Source organism: Haemaphysalis longicornis, unplaced genomic scaffold, assembly GCF_048455015.1.
Source record: "Haemaphysalis longicornis isolate Haplotype H1 unplaced genomic scaffold, Haemaphysalis longicornis Haplotype H1 scaffold_7, whole genome shotgun sequence".
NCBI classification, from domain to species: domain Eukaryota; kingdom Metazoa; phylum Arthropoda; class Arachnida; order Ixodida; family Ixodidae; genus Haemaphysalis; species Haemaphysalis longicornis.
The window spans coordinates 127,928,311-127,942,904 of record NW_027526422.1 but is presented as its reverse complement, the minus strand read 5'-3'; the positions used below and the strand labels follow the sequence as shown (position 1 = coordinate 127,942,904).

Below are 14,594 nucleotides of genomic sequence, written 5' to 3'. Positions count from 1 at the left end.
TGTTTTGACGATTCCTATGAAAGAGGCATCAACCAGATTTTTTTTGTTGATATCATTGTTTCGTGTAGAAATAGAAATGTATAAAATTTTCGAAACAAGAAAAAAGGGGAATCACAACATATGACTAGAATGGTGACCGAACCCATCGCGTTCACCCCCTCCCCACTTGTCTGAGCGGCCCTAACTACTAACCCCAAGCGTAAAGTACAATTTCAATTACATAAGTACATCTACAAAGCGTTGGAGAAGACCGCCGCTCAGGTAGGCCAATCGGTAAGGCATTGGACGCGCACTCGGAAGGTCGTAGGTTCGGCCACACTGTGGGCGCATGCTTTTTTCTGCCTCCTTTCTCTTTTTTCAAGCATATCAAAAATTTCTTCCTCTACATGAAAAATTAAACCACTAATTACTTCCCCTGTCTTACAGTTGGTCTTGAGGAGTGCGTGTGCGTGCGTGTTCATAATTCGCGCTTGAAGGTACAGGTTCCGTCAACAGTAATTGGAACGCAGTCTCACGATGTTGCAGGAATTTCTTCTTCCGTAAATTGCCTGGCTGCCTTGGTGTGCGTTTAAAGGAGTCCTGCCTAATAGAAAAGGCTTCCTGTGAACCGGTAATAGCTGTCATAAAGCCACTAAGACAAATGTTTTATGATATTCACGAATCCTTGTTACAATTACTTATGACAGCACCTGTACGTTCCCTGAACAGCTTCGAGTTGAGTAAAAAAAAACTAACCAACCCCTACCCGAAATGGAACAGGGGTGCGCGCGAAGCTTTTCACCACTGAGTGTACGCCAAAATAAAACTCAGAACTCCAAACCAACGCTATAGTTATTGGCCACTTTCAAATCAGCCGCTCATCTTCCGGCATGCGGCGCGGCCAATCAACGGGTCCGTTCCAACGGCGCTTTCAATAAACAGGTACATCAGTCTGCAGCGCGCCCATTTCAAATTAGCCGCTCATCTCCCGGTGCGCAGTGCCGCCTAGCAATGGCGGTGCGCGTGGTAACGACGCGTCGTAAGGATAAACTCCAACGTTTTGCATAGGGATATCATGTCCTAATGGCGCATAACGAGAGGAACTGAGGTTGCGTACCGACCACGGGAAGCGTTTTTTTTTTAGTTGCTTGGCTTTTCTTTCTTTCTTCCTTTTCTTTTTTTTTTTTTTTTTTTTTGAACACCATCCTGAGCTTTCATCACACAAGTGAGTCAATGCAAGCTTCGCTTGAAAGCACGTCCAGACATATGTTTTCTGGACAAAGAAAACGCTGCACCCAGCTTTGCGGCTTTGCGGTCCCAAGCCAGCGATAACGGGCCAGTTATCGACAGAGCCTGGGATCGCTGCCAAAGCACACATGTATGCCCACGCCAACGCCAAACAACACGAACGGACGTACAATTCCGCTCTTTTATCGATCACAAAAGCTGTTAAGAGGAGGTTTATCGTGCGGGCATGCATGCCACTCTGGGAGCGCTCGGCCAAACGCGACCGTTTCCTATGCCAGATCAGAAGTGCAGTCGCCTCTCTTGAGAACTCTTCTCGTTCCGTTGTGGCTTTATATAGGTGAGTGCATGACCTGCAAAATATGGTTCGCTCTGCGTCATGGCTGTAAAACTCATACGTCAGCTTGGATTACTTTAGCGGTTCCTCCCCTCCCCAATCGGGTATAGAGTGCATTTTCTAATGGCACATGCTATTTTTCAGAAAAGAGCGGTATCTTGAATTTCGAAGCAGCACACCGTGAAACCTCCAAAAGGACATGTACCCCTATTCTGGGGGCACTATCATCGTAATATTGTTGTTGCTGTAAAATTATCTGTTGTAAACATTTTACGATTGACGACAGAAGCAGCAGGCATTGAGATAGCCGTAAAAATAGGCGTTTATTGTTCATGGCCCCCGTAAAGGTGTGCTAATATTTTCACGGCTGGTTTGTTAGCCGTTCTTTATGCACATACGTTTGGTTGCAGCATCTGAAACTATGGAGTGGAGCAGGATCCAGGTCAAGCGGCAAATGTCTTAACTGGCATTTTCGTTTTTTTTTTATTCTTGGTAAAGCCTCATAGTGAGGTGTTCCCAAACAAGGAACTCTTGAATATTTATAGTAGGGCGAATCGCAGCTATGGTGTATCTGCTATGTTCATTGTGCGACTGGCAGCAAGGCTACGCCCTACTGTTTCTCAGAGGGTACCGTCGATTTCGTCCCGGTTTTTGCTTTAAGTGTTTTTTTTTCGTTCCGATTGTTGCTCGATAGTTACGTTGTACGTTCTCACAGAAGTAGCCCGGCAAAGTAAACTGCGAGACCGGCTACGTGCATCCTAGAGCTCAAGCGTTCGCCGAGTGGCAGAACGAAGAGCACCTGAAGCTCGGCTCCTGAAAAGCGCGTGTGACTACCTCTTGTTTTTTTTCTGTTTTGCGCAGTTACTAGACTTAATTGTAGCTGTGCGCTTTTCTAAACCATGGTCTGGTGTGGAACGTGTTCTTTATTACATGTGCTAATAGTATCTCGATGAACCCTGCGCATCTCGCGTGTTTTTTTAAGCGACAGGTTTACTAGGTTGGTGAGGCGCGCACACAGCTGGAGTCAGCTAAAGCCATCGTCAGGAAAAACGCAAACAAATTACATCATCTAACAAAAAAAACCATGGCAGAAAAAGAATCTAACTCACGGGTGGTGAGCACGAGGTCGCGGATTCGATTCCCGGCCGCGGCGGCCGCTTTTCTGATGGAGGCGAAAAGCAAAAACGCCCGTGTGTACGAGATTTCGGCGCACGTTAAAGAACCCCAGGTGGTCGAAATTAATCCGGAGCTCTCCACTACGGTGCGCCTCATCGCCTGCGTTGCGTCGGCACGTTAAACCCTACAATCAATCAACTCACGGGTGGTGACAGGCAAAGAGCCTTACTGCTACTCTACACTGACACAACGCAGACGACGGCACTCGAAATACATTAAGGGACTCTAAAACACTTCCGATAAACGCTTTCGCTTTTTCCCTCGCGTCTGGAAGCACTGCGAAAGCTATACCGTCTTTGCACGATTCTAAAGCGCCTCCGATTGTAACACGCTGGTACAGTTACTAAGGGAAATTCGAAAAAAAAACATTTTACGTCGATTTCAAACTCAAAGATTTTGTTACTCAAAGATTCTGTGCACATGTAAAAGACATGACACCACGTGCCGGGCAGAGGGCATTTTATTGACGCGCGCAAATGTGGCAGCGAAAATCCCTTGCACTTCATAAGCTTGCTTGTGCAGCTCCTGCTGGAATTAAATCTGGATCAAGGAACATTGTAGATGTTTGAGATATTGAGTGGCTTGAACTTAATGAGTTTAGACGGAAAGGGACGTTGGTTTTTCTATGCTAATTTATAAATTTTACCTAGGAGTCTTCAAGTTCTCAAAGACGTTTGGGCTCAGGGACAGCGTAAGCCTTGCATAAAAAACTTAAAGCCGTTCCACTCAATGGGAAAGGTGTCGGAAGTGCAGAGCAGTGATTGGCCATAATGGGCTGTAGCGCCGTTATCCGCTCACTGGTACCATCCAATGCAATTGAAATATCCGGCCTTTGCAGTGCTCGCGCGCCCCCTGCCTGAAACTGCGCCCGCGGGAGTTCTGTTATTTTGGTGCTTGCACTGCCACTTTTTTTCGCTTACTATCGTATATTACGTATATTCTGCCTCAAATGTGCCTGCAGTTTTCTTTTCGCTAAACAACGGGGAGATTTATGACAAGCGCCAGGGGTTCACGAGTTTCGAAAGCTTATGACTACATAAATCGCTTGGATTTCGAAGCCTCTGGTGGACGCCGCGACGACGGAACACCGTGTGGCTCTACTTGGGTCCAGCCAGCGAGCTACGACGGCAAGGCGAGCCCCTGAAGTGCTCTGCACTTAAAATATGGCGCTGCTTTGTTTTTCGTCAGTCGCCCACTCTGTCTTCGAGACGTTGAGTTTGCATGATGCGGCTCGCTTCTCCTCGCTGTCGTAAAGTAAAATCCCCTTGCGCTTAATACACGCTGCATACTGGTACCTCTTCAGTGCCATAATAGCTGAAACGACGTGCTCATTGCAACAGCAGAAACCTCTGCAACAGCTGGCTGAGGTAAGCCCATTGACAATGGGTGTACCAAAGTTCACTCACGCAATGTTGACGAATTGTTGGATTAGGTTAAGTGGTAGCTTGGCAGAGTTCGTGTCCATCGCAATGCGTTTGCCCGCTTTAAAGCCGATTTCTGTTCTCAGCGAGTTTGTAATGCGCCCACAAATTTGGAGGTCACTTTTAGCAACAAAAAAAAAGATAAAAGGTGCGCGTTACAATCCTGCAAATACGGCAGTTATTGCCATCACGGAGTGTAACTGCGTGATTTGCTCGTCTCAGAAGATACCCCTTCCATTTCTGCTTTGATTTCGTGGCTTCTGTTTCTAAAATGGCTATCGAATGCTTTCACTGCTGCAACTGAAGGAAAGCCGGGTAATAGCCGCTACGTTGCTGTAATAGCGCAATTCAAGCATTCGAAGAGCGCGAATAAGGAGAAAAAGAGAAAAATATATAGAGCAAGTTTCAAAGTTATCTGACGGGCATAGAAGTGCACTTTTTGGCTGAGGCACGTTGCGACCCCCTAATCTAAGTAGTGAATGTGTTGGTTGACTACGTTCTGCAAGCATATACAATTTTGCAAAAGGTTGAAGGAACTGTTGCATGGTCCCTTCAATGTGAACGAAAAGGAGCTGAAGGAAGAATACGGCAAAAAGGAGATGCGTGCGCCCGCCCCTACTTTCGACCGGAGGAATGGAAACAAGATGCGTTGTTTGACCCAGCTTCGCCTTCGATTCACTAGAAGGAGCCAGCTCGCTTAAGGCGCGTAGATTCAATTCCAAGTATTGAGATCTATCGTATGGTAGCAGTGGCGCCGCTGTTGACGCATTAAAAGTCTTCATCATCTGAAATTCAATTGTTCGTATGCTTCCGCGTTCTCATTCGATGATAATATGCTAGGGGATTACCTGCAACTTTTCTGCGTCACTTCGTAGCATTCATTTTTGGAGCTGTTTTCATCGCGCAGTGGTCCTACCTTCGCCGAAATCATGCCATTCTGTTCGGGGGAAACCTAAGTGTGCAAATGCAAACAGCTTTCCCAACGACCAGCGCTGGCGTACAGTTTGTTCGTGTGAATATGAATTAGCTCAAAGAATACTTGGGGCGCGCTTTACGCACAACCCAAGTGCATAACCTATTCATAATATCAGTTTCGAACATTTTGAAAAGAAAAGGTCTGCTTAAACTGAGACTGGCTTCTAGAAAACTATCCAGGTCTACAGAGCACAAGAAGAGGGTCTTCGACTCTCTTCTCTACTATATTTGAGAAGGCGGTACAGAGGACCACAATTATTCCAATACCCCCCCCCCCTCTATCCTCCCCTTCCCTTATATCTCCTTCCCGCCATAGTCAGAGTCAAGGGACGAATTTTCACTAAGTAAACAAATATACATTACCACGACAACAAAAGTGACGTCAAAAGATGAAACCGTGAAATTCCCCGTGGTCCAATCATATATGCACTCGCATGAAAACTGCGTCCTTATATACAGCAACGCTCAAGCACGAGCAGAGATAATGAAAATTGCGTCAAGCACTAGAGCGCGGTAATTAGGCACACAGAGACAAAGAGAGAAAAAACTTCTTTATTTGGCAGAGCCTTGTGGGAGTGGAGCCATCTTACAGGTAGCCATGGGCCGCCCTTGATGCTACTGCACTCTCAACCAGAAGGAGCTGATCGCCAACGAGAGAGCTGGACAGCAGCGCCTCGCACTGCTCGGAGGTATGGGAAGGGGGTGGAGATGGCAAATCATGGTTCTGGGTGCATTCAAGGAAAATGTGCCTAAGTGTTTCCGGTTGCGTACAGAATTTTTAATTGGGCTTCGGGTTGATTTGGGAACATCAGGTGCATCCGTGTTGGGTGAGGATACGCGCTTGTTTGCACAAGTCTGAGCGTAATTTCTTGTGCCTTTGTTAGTTGTAGGGGGGGGGGGACGGAAGTGTTCTTCGGCCGAGTCTGTAGTGCTCTGTAATTTCCTGGTACGTCGTGAGTGGCATAGGTTCATGTGAGTTATCCGCGGCCTGGTCGACGAAACCTCCGTCCCTGAGGTGGGCCTTGATCACTGCCCTCCATGGAGGAGTCGGCCGGCGCCCACACCACTTCGACTACCCTGTCTGTTGGCTTGCTTGACAGTATGCGGTATGTCATTGGGTCCACCCAGCCAGACGTGAGACTCCTGAGACCAGACGTGGTACTTGCCTTCACCTGTGAGAGAGCTAAGACTACGGATACTTCTTCCGCTTTTTGTGTTGAGGCTCGTGGAAGGGTTGCACCGACAACGAGGTCTTTCTTGTCACCATCTCTACTTTGGCTTGTCTTTTCGGGTATGCGGTTGCATCTGTATAGACCACTTAGACCACTGTGGGCAGAGATCCATATTTCTTGTCCGGAGCTTTGGCTCTTTCTTCTCCCCTACCCTGATGGTGAACACGATGCATATTCTTTGGCAGGGGACGGATTGTGGTGTGCTTCCGCCATTTCTTCGGCATTTACTATGTTCAGACAACTACCCCCACTGGCGTCAATTTTAGTTGGGCAAGGACCTTCCTGCCCGTTTGGGTTTGTGCGAGCCGAGCTTTTTGGTTGGGCAGGTGACCTTCAATCAGCTCGTCGACCGTGTTGTGTAGCCCAGCGCTTAATAGCCTGTCTATGGACACACTCAGTGGAAGACCCCACGCTTCTTTTTTTGCTTTCCAGATTGCGGTGTTAAGTTGGTCGCTTTCTCTCTTGTTTAGTACTGCATATGGAATTGAGTTAGTTATTCTGGAGAGGATGAAAGCCTGGACGAGGCGAAGTATGTCTTCCTCTTTCATGCTTCTGTGTCGTTTGGCGACTCTTCTGAGCATGTGTAGCACCTGCTCGGATGTTTTTGTTAGCTCGGTATCATTTGGTCGTTCTTTGCGTCCGATTGTATCAGGAGGCGGTGGCGTTGAACCACAAGATGTTCTGACTTTCGGGGTGGGCAAGCCAATCCACATTCCTTCGCATAGTGGCTGACCGTATCGGCGGCGATTTGCAGAGTGTCCTGCAACCCCCCCCCCTATGAATCGGTCCCCGTTAACAGGGTTACATCGTCTGCATAGAGGGCGTGTCTTAAGTTTGGTATACTCTCTAGCCGCCCAGGGAGGCCCAAGAGCGTGGTGTTGAACAGTAACGGAGACAGGGCTGAGCCTTGAGGGGTCCCCCGACAGCCAAGGGTGACGGGATCCGAGGTGACGGCCCAGATCTTGACTATGGCTTTTCGGTTGGACAGGAGGTCGATAATATAGTCGTATGTCTTCTTTCCGCAGCCTGTGTTGTCCAGGTCCCGGAGGATTGCCTCGTGTGCCGTGTTGTCGAAGTCCCCTCAGATCAAGTGCGAGGATGGCCAGCAGGAAGTGACGAGTGGCGGGGACGATGATCTCCTCCTTCAGTTGAATTAGCACATCCTGGGTCCCGAGGTTCCTTCTGAATCCGAACATTGTGTCGGGCATCTGCTTGGTCTCTTCTAGGTGTTTCTGGAGGCGCTTTACGTGGTGCGCAATCAGCGGCAACGTACGCTTTATCCGTACCGCAAAGGCATGGCATTTTTTTTCCTCCATGGCTTCGGAGCGTGACTTAACAGCACGAAGAAAAATAGGGTGTAATTCTTGCCACCTACCGGCAAAACAGGAAAGGAAGTCGGTTGGTGGTAAACGATCAATATTTCCTCGAAAGCAAACTCTGCTAAACACAACCTGAACACTGCATCCCGCTTAGAAACAGACAAATCAATATTCGCGTGACTGCACTCGCTTAGTCTTCGACACGCAAAAAGGTCATTCCGCTTATAGAACAAAAGACGGGGATCTCCTTTTTGCGTCGCTTTATCAAGGATGATTCACAAACACTTCCTCCACTACAAGCGGGAGCCCTTGCAGACACGTTTTATAACACCCGCCTCTCCATTGTATAAAGTTTTACATCCCTGTCATCCAAGGCAGCTTGAGCTCTGCCACACCTTTCGAGCACAGCTCCCCGTGAATAATCCAGTTTAGCGAACCGCAGCCGCAATTTCGTACTAAGGTTGCCGTGGACAGGCGCACCTTGGGGACGCAAGGCTTGAGGTGAGCAGCGTTCACGTGCACGAATTTCATTCGTGATTTCTGTAGACATAATTTTTGTTTTTAAATCGTCTAGTGGGCTGAGTAATCTCCAACTGAAGTCAGTTTTGTAAGCAAGAATATAGTCACGCCTGTTTTATTTAGACTGCACTCTGAGAGAGCAAGCCGCCGACTGGTATTGCACGACTGGTACCTAATGGTTAGCGAAACTTACCTCCTGGACGTGAAAGCTAGTTCCACGAAAGAACTTGAGCGGCTGCCCAAAACAGGCGTACTCAATTTCATTTTCAGTATCTGCCAGTTGGTGCAATGTTGGTTTTTCACCACTTAAAATGGATTCTTCTTACGTCCTGTGAAACATTTGGTTGACGGAGAGACCTGGCGTTAGGTTTTGTTCCATCTTGGTCCTGTTGCTTAATATTTTCGACACTTCCAGAAGGAATAGCTATTGGAAGATGTCAAAAATTACGAAAGCTAGAAATTAGAATATTTCTTCAAACGTGCACGGCTACCTACCGTACCAAACTGGAGTATACTTCGGCAGGTAGGAGTAAACGTACAAAGTGACTGCATTGAAATATATATATTTTTCCTACCCTTCATCATTACTGGGAACTACGCCAAGTGGACCCACAATATTGTCTTCGCTCCGAAGAAAACGAAAAACAGTCGACCTCCTTCTCGTATACACCCATTCAACATTGAAGCCTCCCGCCAGTACAACGAACATGTCATCAGTGAGCGCATGAAACCACCAACCAGTTGTGTGCCAAAAAAAGTGAAAATGAAAGACATCGCCAAAGTGAAAGTGAAAGTGAAGACATCACCAAAATTGTCGCTCTGAAAGCCCTTCAAGCTCAACCAGAAATATTGGCTCATGTCAAAGTTGCTGTTCATTCGTGAGAGATTCCCAACTACTAAATGAGGTGGAGCCATTGCTGTGGAAAAGGGGTTCGGCAGCTGCTTTTTGTTGTTTTCGCACCCATTCCCGCTTTTGTCTTGGCAGACACTCCTTCGATTCCCGCCGTTCTACCTCCCAGCGAACGACACGCGTCAGTCCATAGGTAGTTAAAACCTGGAAGGACTGGAGCTTTATTCTAGTGGACAAACATGTGACTGTCCGTTTCCGTCCCGGGTCGTAGGCATCTCACTGTCTGTTTAACACGCCAACCAAAACCCGAAACGCTCGACCATTCAGGAAAGCTGACAGGTCGCATTGATGTCATCGGTAGCGGCATGGAGACTAGCTCATGCATGTACGCCCTTCTGCCACTACCCCCAAGCCAGTGCACGCTAAAACCAGCAACCAGTGATGGGCGCACGCTTAGGCGTGAAATACACGGGCGAAAATGTCGCGCGGGAAGTCTTTCATGCTGAAAAAGAAATATGGGCTTACGTCATCGTTCAAGGCGGGCAAGTTGCTCTGGTAGCGCCTGATAAGGGTGCTACCACCGCTATCAGCCGATATCGCAGCTTGTGGAAGAGGCCTCGGTTGTGGCGAAGGGAATAGTATTTGTGAAAGCGGTGTCGGCGGTGGCGAGGAGGAGCGCCGCAGCGGGGCCGAGTAAATCGGCTTCAGCGACTAAAAAAAGGGGGTTAGACATATACTGCGTCGCAGTAAGGTAGTGCAGCGAACTTTTCCAGTACAGTATATCCTCCCTCCTTTAAAAGATCCTATTTCCTATTTCTAGCATTTCCCCGATCACTGCAATGTTATTTGCACCAATGTCGCTTATTTTACTTCTGTTGACAAATTTCTACAGGTCTGCTGATTCAATTCGATCCGTCGTATTCGGCACTTTCTTGTTCTTTCGTATCGCAATTATTTGTGCTCAAATATAGCTAGAAAACAATAAATGCCGAAGTAGTTCAGCGAATCAACATGGAAAGTCGTAGTTGCGGCTTCGCTAAAGGGTAATCAGAAGTGTATTCGATCCAAATTGTGCTGAGATATTGCTACAAACAGACGGTGAAGAAGAGCTAGAAATCAACATCAGAAGTCAAAATTGAAAAAAATCGCGCCAATCCACCCCGTGAATGTGGTTGGAAAGCAAAGCTGTAAACGGCACCGATAACGATTACCCATGTGACGTCACTTCAATTCACTCACATCGCTCTACAAATAGCAAAACCAGAGAGAAGTGAAATGCACTTAACCACACCATTTAATACTTCAAAGAGATATCCTTGTTAACGTTAAATCAATGCATGAAGCATGAACGTATTGGTGTAGCACAAGAGTGGAAACTTTTTTTATAAAATCTAAGTAACCTCCAACCCGGTGTTAGGCGATCTGACTTCTCCGTCTCTGCGCCGCGGACGGAGGCGACGAGATTTGCGGTAGAGAAGGAGGAGGAAGAAATACTTCTGTTCAGATTTCTGAACGGCCCAGAGTGCAGCCCTGGGAAGTGATTCCTTTTTTTTTTTGGGGCCCATATGCATTCCGCGCGGCCTGTGTTCTGTCCACCCTCTGAAGCTGGGTAGGTAGAGAGGGCCTGGGCAGCAGCATCTCCCATTGCCCTTGTTGGGTAGTTGACGGAAAGAGAGGAGGGTGCTCAGGGCTAAACTCGCACACCCCCATTACGGGCGGAGCATTCCTACTTCTGAGCAAAATTTACATTCAGCGGAGTAGCGATTCGGATGTATTAAAGGGACACTGAAGTGACATGTAAACATTGCGGGATTACTTGCGCAAATTGTAGTCCGGAGTCCCCAGGCCATGTTACGACCACTCTGGGTGCGTTTACGCGATTTTATTTAGTAGAAAAATTAATTCGAAAATGCTGTCCTCCTCTCTTTACGCTCGCCCATTTTCTGCGGCGTTTTCGTGTGACGTCGAGAGGAGCCGAGCTCGCAATTGACTGCGCTACTGCACGGCTCCCCGGCCTTCAGACAGTCAGTCGGCCCAGCGTTTCGTCCGCCGGCCGCCGACGGGTCGTCGCAATTTGTTCGCTCAGTTGAAACGAAGCCAGGACACGTTTGTGAATGGAAAAATGGGCCTTTCTTTACTTGGTTAGTTTGTACACTGTATCTAGCTCCAAGTCAAGGTCGCTTCTCACAAGCGCTGCACAAGCGCACATGCGACGCTTCGCTGACTGGTACGCCAGTAGGAAAATATAAGGCCTCTTGAAGGTGGGAGAAGAGTCAGCGAAGTCAATATAGGTACTAAGGAAATAAAATCAACTGATATTTGTACCGTACAGCGTAAAAATAGGGTGTGGGAAGCACTTTTTTGCGCTGGGCGAACAAGCACAGCGGTCAGCAGCACGACTACGCATCTGCGAACGCTTTTCCGTCTACGAAATGCAATTGCTAGACCTGAGCTATTGTGGAAACTCGGGGGACGCTTACTGCACGAGCGCAATACAACAAATAGTCACCTAAGCTGCTTGAAATGCCAAAACTAAATAAAAGTGTAAACTTGTTGTACAATATATACCTTATATTACCAAGGTCAGAAGAGCCCGTTCCGTGGCCGAGTGCTCTGAGGCGCTAGGTATGTTGCCGCAAGTGTTTTGCAAATCACGAGTTCGAGTCCCCGCTGGTACGTGCTTTTTTTTTGTAAGTTAACTTTTTCGTTTTCTGCCGATGTTTTCTACATTGAGTTCACCTTTTTTTGGGCCGCAACGTTCATGGTTTCACGAACTAGTTCAATGAACGCGCGCAGGCTGGCACTGGCGCGCTAGCGAGTTTTCGTTGGCGTGCTGTTGCCATAAGCACCGACTGCTTGCGGGCAGTGGGCACAGGCCAGAATGAACAGACCCTTGGCCTGGTGCGAACACGCTTTTTACGGTACAGGCATGAGTGAGGCAAGCTCCAAATATGGGGGAAAAGCGCATGACATTTGGGCGTCTGCGGGTACGCGAAGGGCGTCCATGCACTGCGCAGGCCTCGGCTAGTGAATGTATACGATTCCAAGCCGTCCTGGGAGGCTTATCTTTATGCATTTTCACAGCTCACAACATGGCAGAAGCGCGGTACGATGATTACTGAGTTATTGAAAATGCCCATCCGACAATGCCACCAGTTGTGTTTTACAGAACCGAAACCAAAAACCGAAACTTGTTTGGTTGCTCACCTTGGGCATCGTCCAATCACGGTGCGGCTCCTCCTAACGTCACAGCTTTAGTTGGTGCGGCCGCCGCAAACCGCGCATGGTAGTTTTTCTTCTTTCGCGCTTTGTAAAATAATTACCGATTTGTCAACCGTATAAACGATGAAAGGTGTGCTAATTTGAGCCAGTCTACGCAGTGCAAGCAAAAACGGGAGCTTGACAAATACACTTCAGTGTCCCTTTAAGTGAAGACACGTAGGCTGTGGGAAGGAGCCCGGATTGTATGAGCCGTAGGGTAGTTTGTTGTCCTCTGGAAAGGTCAGGGTAAGGCGAAGATACGGTCTATGTCAGAAGGCGATAATGCTGGGTTATCTCCCTGAACGTGACAAGCGGGTGACTGTCCTCTTGCCGCTCCATAGCACGGGAGGTAAAAACGCAGGCTTGTTGGGTGGGCTTATTTGTTGCCATCCATTGAAGCGTGAGGGAGTGTCCAGAAGAGGTGAATGGAACCGTTTGGAGAGTGGTTTTTTAGCACGCGCAGTGCAGGTCAGGACACCCAATCCTACAGTTAATTCCAGTAGGCTTGCTGGGAATTGATGACTACCCTCCGAACCCCTGGTTCAGTGAGAGCCAAGGTGATAGCTTCCTCTTCTGCTGGCGTCATTTCTTGGGTCCTGAGCGAGGTACACGCAAGGAGGTTGGTTCTGGAGGTAGCCACGATGATGGCGTATTGCTGCCCTCGATGTTTGCAGGCGTCTGTGTAGATAACTATATGATCCCCACCGAGGGTGGTGTTTAGCGCTTGAGCCCGTGCTTTTCGGTGACCCTCGTTATGTGAGGGGTTCATATTCCTAAGCAAAGGGAGCATCTTTAGTTATAGTCGCCAAGAGTCTGGGAGTACGTCAAGCGGAGTGACATTCTGGGCTGTCCAGCCAATCTGGTGAGGCATGCGGTTACCCATCGCAGTTCTGAGTCAGACCTTCTGGTTAGAAAGATGGCCTTCTATCAGCTCTTCCACCGTGTTGTGGAGCCCCGTGCTAAGCAGCCTCTGGGTGGACGCACTCATGAGAAGACCAGTGGCCTGCTCGACCGCTTTTCTGATCATTATATAAAGCATCTCTATGTCTTCCTTGTCGAGACGAAGACATGGGGTTGACGTAAGTAACTCTCGTGAGGACAAAAGCTTCAATTAATCGAAAGGTACCGGATTCCTTTAGGCCGCGCTTCTTGGTCGAAACTCGCCTGATCATGTGTATGATTTGATTAATGCTGTTTTTGAGGCGCTGGAAGGAGACGTCACTCTTGGTGTTAGCCTCGAGATGTAGGCCCGGGATCTTGATGCTGGGGCTTGGAGTGATGGCCTGGCCATCAAGGAGTATTTGAATGTATTCCTTCATTTGGCGTGAGGGCGGACGACAAGGAGCTGTGATTGTTTGCGTGAACACTGGAGGCTACATGCTTTAGCACATTGGCGTACTAGAAGTGAGATGCCATGCATTGGTGTGAGCTTCCTTTAATTTTTGTAACTCTTAGCACATGAGCAAGGTGCGCACAGGGCCACTAGACGGGCGTGAGTGGTCGCGTGACGCTTTCACGTGGCATTCAGTGAGAACGCAGGGGGTAAACCCGTAGATGTGCTTGGTGAGTGCACCACCTGTCTTTCCAGTCTCCGCGTGGGCTCGTAGCTAAATCGGTAAGACAACGAGCTCTCGCTTTGTTAGTCTACTGGTTCCAGGTTCGATTCCCGGTGGTGCCAGTAAATTCTTTTATTTGTTAGCTGGAGTTTTCTGGTGACACCAACGGTCGCGAAAGAACCCTTGGGGGTAGAGGTAAAAAGCTTTGCTTTAAAATGGAATGCCACTTAGCCAGGCGGTAAACATGTCGCTTTGCAACTACCTTTCGAACCTGTCGAACTCGTCGGTACCTCGAGCAGTTCGGCGCCAAGCGTCCCACTTCGCTATTCGTGATGGCTTGCTCTACAGGCGGAACTACCACTCTAATGGGCGCAAATGGCTGCTCGTCATTCCCCGCCATCTGCGCTCTGAAGTGTGCGACCAGTTTCACACAGCCTCAGTGTGCTCACTCCGGCGTGCTAAAGACCTACGAACGCCTTAGACTGCAATATTACTGGCGTGGTATGTATGGCTTCGTTCGTCGTTATGTTCGCTCTTGCACGGACTGTCAACGGCGTAAGCCACCACCCCCTCATGCGTCTGGCCCGATGCAGCCTTTGGCGTGCCCGATTCGACCTTTTGACCGGGTAGGAATCGATCTCTACGGACCCCTCTCCTGTACTGCGGCTGGCAATAGGTGGGTCATCGTAGCCGTCGACCACCTGACACGGTACGCCGAAACCGC

General features: G+C 48.5%; 1 protein-coding gene across 2 annotated transcripts in view; it reads left to right on the top strand.

Annotated features, from left to right (window-relative positions):
- Window positions 1–1,414: 1,414 nt before the first annotated feature.
- LOC144146952 (3-alpha-hydroxysteroid sulfotransferase-like) overlaps window positions 1,415–14,594 on the top strand; it is a 34,497-nt gene continuing 21,317 nt past the window's right edge. The window contains exons 1-2 of one of the 2 annotated variants that reach the window (XM_077678927.1): window positions 1,417–1,564; window positions 5,726–5,822. The gene's annotated coding sequence lies outside the window, so the exon portion shown is untranslated. Of the gene's footprint in view, window positions 1,565–5,725; window positions 5,823–14,594 lie in introns of both variants that reach the window. The other variant, XM_077678926.1, reaches the window with a different exon arrangement.